The sequence below is a fragment of the Hypanus sabinus genome, unplaced genomic scaffold, assembly GCF_030144855.1.
Source record: "Hypanus sabinus isolate sHypSab1 unplaced genomic scaffold, sHypSab1.hap1 scaffold_1729, whole genome shotgun sequence".
In the NCBI taxonomy this organism is placed as follows: domain Eukaryota; kingdom Metazoa; phylum Chordata; class Chondrichthyes; order Myliobatiformes; family Dasyatidae; genus Hypanus; species Hypanus sabinus.
Window position 1 is genome coordinate 34,782 of NW_026779814.1, and position 6,665 is coordinate 41,446.

Genomic DNA, 6,665 nt, shown 5'->3' on the forward strand with positions numbered 1-6,665 from the left:
TTGAAAGTGAAGCGGACCCTGAACCTGAACATTTACCTGAACCACAAGACCGCTGTCGCATTCTTGTCTGTGTTTCCCTCACGATCACCTGATTCAGGAGTCCCTATTTGTTTCACTCAGCTGAAACTTTGCCTGGTGATCGGAGTCATTCAGCCATTACCGGTGTCAGGTCCCTGCGCTGGAACAGTTGGGTTGATCAATTACTCAAGGCCGCTGAACCAGTGTGGATAAATGACACTGCTTTATGAAGCTTTTCTCTGCCCTGTTAACATCTGTGTAAGTTTCTTCATCCGAACTACTGTGTACAAACGCGACAAGAGTTTAATTCAAAGATCCCTTTGATCATACCTTTGGCCATTCTGATTGTGACTGACGATTGTTGCTTGTCAAGGATACCGGCCCGAAACGGATCCTTTCAACGGATGCTGCCCGACCTGCTGAGTTCATCCAGCTTGTTTGTACGTGTTATTTGACCAGACTATCTGCAGTGTACTTTGCGGTTGCTTGTCGTCGTCTTGTTTGCACTTTTGTCCCAGTGCTGGAAAGCTCCACCTGCTGTTGACGCCCTGAATTACACAAGAAGCAGACAAAGGACAATAGAACATTACAACACGGAAACAGACCTTTTGAACCTTCTTGGCTGTGCCGAACCATTTTTCTGCCTAGTCCCACTGACCTGCACCTGGGCCATATCAACCCAAACCCCTCTCATCCATATATCTGTCCAAGTTTTACTTAAATGTCAAAAGTGAGACCGCATTCACCACTTCATCTGGCAGCTCATTCCAAACTCTGAGTACCCTCTGCGTGAAGAAGCACCCCTAATATTCCATTTAAACTTTTCCCCCCTCACCCTTAATCCATGACCTCTGTATTTTGTTTCTCCCCTGGCCTCAGTGGAAACAGCCTGCTTGGATTCATTCTATCTATACCCATCATAATTTATACACCTCTATCAAATCGCCCCTCATTCTCCGACGCTCCAGGGAATAAACCTATTCAACCTTTCTCTGTAACTCAGTTTCTCAAGTCCCGGCAACATCCTTGTAAACCTTCTCTGCACTTTTCAATCTTATTGATAACCTTCTTGTAATTAAGTGTCCGAAAATGCACACAATACTCCAAATTCAGTCTCACCAATGTCTTATACAACCTCACCATTACATTCCAACTCTTATACTTAATACTTCGATTTATAAAGGCCAATATACCAAAAGTTCTCTTTACAACCCTATTTGCTTGTGACGCCACTTTTAGGGAATTATGTATCTGTATTCCCTGATCCTTCCGTTCTACTGCACTCCTCAGTGTCCTACCATTTACCTTGTATGTTCTACCTTGGTTTGACCTTTCGAAGTGCAGTACCTCACACTTATCTGCATTAAGCTCTATCTGCCATTTTACTGCCCATTCCTCCAACTGGTCCAAATCCCTCTGCAAGCTTCGAAAACTTTCCTCACTGTCCACTACTCCTCCAAACTTTGTATCATCAGCAAATGTGCGGATCCGGTTCGCCACATTATCATCCAGATAATTGATATAGATGACAAATAACAATGGACCCAGCACTGACCCCTGTGGCACTCCACTAGTCACAGGTCTCCACTCAGAGTAGCATTCCTCCACTACCACTCTCTGGCTTCTACCATTGAGCCAATGTCTAATCCAATTTACTACCTCTCCATGTATACCTAGCGACAGAATCTTCCTAGCTAACTTCCCATGCGGGGCCTTGTCAAAGGCCTTACTGAAGTCCATGTATACAACATCCACTGTCGTCCCTTCATCCACTTTCCTGGTAACTTCCTCAAAAAAAAATAATAGATTGGTTTGCCATGACCTACGACGCACAAAGCCATGTTGACTCTCCTTAATAAGTCCCTGTCTATCCAAATAATTGTAGATCCTATCTCTTAGTATTCCTTCCAATAACTTACCTACTACTGATGTCAAACTTACTGGCCTAAGATTTCCCGGCTTACTTTTTGAGTCTTTTTTTGAACAACGGAACTACATGAGCTATCCTCCAATCCTCCGGCCCCCGACCCGTGGATATCAACATTTTAAAAGTTTCTGCTAGGGCCCCTGCAATTTCAACGCTAGTATCCCTCAAGGTCTGAAGGAGTACCCTGTCAGGTCCTGAAGATTTATCTACTCTGATTTGCCTCAAGACAGCAAGCACCTCCTCCTCTTTAATCTGTATAAGTTCCATGATCTCCCTACTTGTTTGCCTTGTCTCCATAGACTCCATTCTAGTTTCCTTTGTAAATACAGATGCAAATAAAAAGATTTCATATCTCTTCCATTTCTTTTCGTTCCATACACAGCTGAACACTCTGATCTTCAAGAGGCCGAATTTTATCCCTTACTATCCTTTTGCTCTTAATATACCTGTAGAAGTTTTTTGGATTATCCTTCATCCTGACTGCCAAAACAAACTCATGTCTTCTTTTAACCCTCCTGATTTCTTTCTTAAGTATTTTCTTACTCTTTTTGTACTCCCTGTTGCCTATACATGTTATACATCTCGCTCTTCTTCTTTTCACCCCAATGCCATATTTCTGTGTCACTCTCATAATGTGCTGGAAACTCGGTACATCAGATTGGATCAGTGTCAAAATACAGTGTGGAAGACCCAGCAACAGAACTGGGATTATCCAAGATGCGGCGTGATATGCTGAACGTTTAATTGCGCCATTTGGCCCAGATCTCCTCCTTGCTCATACCTATAATGGGGGAGGTACTACACCCAGTGTTCTGAAAAGGTAATGAAAGTGATAATCGGGGCATTAATAGTGATATTTCGAGAAATTAGAATGAAAAGCTCTTGAATTTATAGTAACTGGACCTTCTAGTTATTCGCTGCTCAACGTTAGTTCTGTATTGTTAAGCACTTGAGCGTCATTGCCTCACAGTACGCTCCCTCGGACAAGGCGAAATTATTATTAATTTTTCTTGCGTTATTCATTACTATTTCCTGGACAGCAGAGAGGCTCCCGGTGAAACATTGTCTACCCTATTGACTTTTAATATCTCGTCTATAACAAGAAGCACGATAATGTACCATATTCAATCGTGATTAATATGCATAGAATGTAACATGGTCCAGTCTCCAATGTTCTCTCTGATTACCATGTTTGACGCTACATGGATCAACCAATGCTCTGAGCCGGAAATGTTCACACGGACTGAAAAAAAGCGCAGCAACGTAGATATGCTTCTTTTTTGTAATGTGCATCTATGAATATTTAGAATGAAGACTGACAAGAAAGAAACATTCTTTTGATTTTATTTATCAAAGGATAGGATAAAAATGCAGTACAACAAAGTAAAACGCGCAATTTAGAGTGATGGGTCTCTCTCTCTCTCCAAGTTACCCCCACCTTATAACAGTGCTTTGTCAAGTGCCTTGCCAGCGACAACCTGTTGTTGCAAACATGCAAATGGTCAATAATCAGGCCCAGATAATGTCTGTGTTGATATTCGAGATGGGTGAGGGTTTGTATAAATGGAAAATGCACTAAATTGCCTCTTTGTTAGGTACAACTGTATACCAGCTCATTAATGCGAATCTGTTAATCATCTGCCTGCAACTCAAAGCATAAACACTTGCAGGTATGGTCAACAAGTTCAGCTGTTATTCAGGCCAACCATGTGAATAGGAAATAAATGTGATTGGAATTTAGAAAGGATGAGAGGGGGTCTGATTGCAGCATATAAGATTATTAAGGGATTGCACAAGCTAGAGGCAGGAAAAAATTTCCCGATGTTGGGGGAGTCCAGAACCAGAGGCCACAGTTTAAGAATAAGGGGTGGCCATTTAGAACAGAGTTGAGGAAAAACCTTTTCACCAAGAGAGTTGTGGATCTATAGAATGTTCTTCCTCAGAAGGCAGTGGAGGCCAATTCTCGGGATGCTTTTAAAAAAGAGCTAGAGCTCTTAAACATAGCGGAGGTAAAGAATATGGGGAGAAGGCAGGAACGGGGTGCTGATTGTGGATGATCAGCCATGATCACATTGAATGGCAAGGCTGGCTCTAAAGGCCGATGGCCTACTCCTGCTCCTATTGTCTGTTGACCATGGAGTGATTGCTGGTGCCAGACCGGGTGGTCTGAGTGTTACGGAAACTCATCAGTTACTTGGCTTTTCACGTATAAATCTCTCGGTTTACGGAAAAATGGTCCAGAAACAAACCAAAGAAATATGCACTGAGCGGCAGTTCTAAAGGCCCCGTTAATGAGAGAGCTTAGTGAGATTGGTCAGGCTGATTAAATCTGACAGGAAGGCGGCAAGAAATCAAGTAAGCATGCGCACGGACATAACACATAACCTTGGATTTGGACGGGGTACAGCCGCTGTGAACCCCGAGCATTCACTCAGTGTCACATCATTAGGTACAGGGGTACATAAAAACGTGCCCCCTGAGTGTAGACTTCCATACTTTTATTACAGGATTTTTTATCCTAAATATCACTGCCAGATATATAAAGTTTTTGTTAAAAAACACACACAAACAGAATGAAACACAGATATTCGTTAATCCACACAATTCTAAGGACAATACTGAACTGCTAGAAACAATAGCAGTACTAGGGCGACGAGTGGGCGTAATAAGACACCATAAAATTCCCCCTATGGCCCTGTTCTTACCTGGTGCTGGACTCCTGATTCTGCTTCCAGCGAATCCGAGCATCTGAACTTTATGGATACTAACAGTAAGTGAACACACCCTGAGCAATTTTCAGTTGATAACAACCTCATAAACCTGATCTTCACCCTATTCAGCATGTAACGCCAAACTTGTTCCACAACGCTTGTGTTAAACTACATAAAAGCTTAATTCCATGAACAAGTCACACTTACAAGTGGTCTGAACCAGCATTAATACTGCAGTGCAAGCGGTGCAGTAAATTCCTCTCTCTGGAATATTTGATCTGCTCTGGAGAGGAATCACAATCCGTATCCTGATTCGGATCTTTTGGTGTCGTTGCTTTGATTTATTGTTCACCTTGGGACCAGTTTACTGTCAGATTATAAACTCCAGCGACAGGTCAGGGCAAAGATCGCTGTGGGTTTATTGCACAGAGACAGCAGAAGGAAGGGCGCTGTCATCTCTGATGGAATATTATGGATATGGAATATTATTCTCTTTTGAACAGGAGGCATTCCCTTTCTCTAGATTTTACTGTGCCACTCCCCCCACCCCCCCAGCCTGGAGCTGACTTCAAGGTCACCCTGTTTATAAAGAGCCATTTTTAACAGAAGTCCGCAGTTGGACCATTACAGTAATGGGCGGTTCCGGGAGGAACGGTGCCGAGATAACCATCTCCCAGAGATAACAACCGGTCAAAGTCAACAGCGAGATATGAACGCCATTCCCATTCAGTTTATTGCTCACTTACTGGAAACATGTTACCATGTCAACGTAGAATCATATGAAATTATGACCATATCCCACTGGCGAACTTGGCAGGCATCGCACTTATTTTACAAATACATCTACCGTTCCTCGTCTGAGATCGAAGAAAAAAAACATCAAACGTTAAATACACCGGGTCTGTTATTTGTCAGAGTGTGCTGTTGGTATGTTGAATTAGTAACAGGATATTCGCCCCCTCAGTCCTGTTCCGCCATTCTCTATGATCACAACAGGACTGTGATCTCAGTGACACTCCCCTGCGACAGCCTGCAAGATTTCATTCCCTTGTCTGCCCGGAAATGTGTTCGGCGGAATTAAACACATTGAAAGAAATTTCTGTTTCTATTTCCCTTTGAGGAAGTGAAATCCAAAGACACACTAGTTCCAGCTCAGAAAAATAGCCTCATCTATCTTCACTTGTTTCAGCTCGCCCTACAGTAGCAAACGTGTTCTCCACATTCCTGTCTAGACTCCGCGTGATACTCAATGTCCCCAGCAAGGGCTCAACTAAGGGATCTAACCACCAGTGGAAAAAATCTCCTCACCTCCTAAATAACAGCGAATGCAATCAACTCCCCGTCTTAGTCGAATGCCAGCGAATACAGTGCAGTGGTCGGCATTGAAATGGACGGGGAACAGCAGCAGAAGGCCCCAGACATGCACTCAGTGGCCACATTATTAGGTACAGGGGGTTCAGAATAAAGCGCCAATGACTGTAGAATTTGCTGTTTTTGTCTACACCCAGTGAGAACGACCACAATATTTGTTAATATAAATATCACTGCCAGAAGTACCTCGTCATCTCTATAAAATACAACATATACAGAATAATCAAGCACTCAGATCGCAAAGCCGTGCGATTTCAATGATAATATTGATAGAACGAAAGAACACCACTACTACAGCACAGTACAGACCATTCAGCCCTCCATGTTGTGCCAACACATGTAATCCTTAAAAAAGTACTAAACCCACACTACCCCATAACCCTCCATTTTATTGATATGGTAGAAACATTAGAAATATTTCCATTCTTCCATTCCATTACAAAACGCCATAACACTGCCGAATACAGTCCATGTTCCTACCTGATGCTGAACACTGGGTCTGGTTTCAGCGAACCCGAGTATCTGGATTTTATGTCCCTAACAGTAAGTGAACACACCCTGAGCAATGTTCAGTTGATAACACGCTCATAAACCTGAACTTCAGTCTATTCAGCATGTAACGCCACACCCTGTTCCAC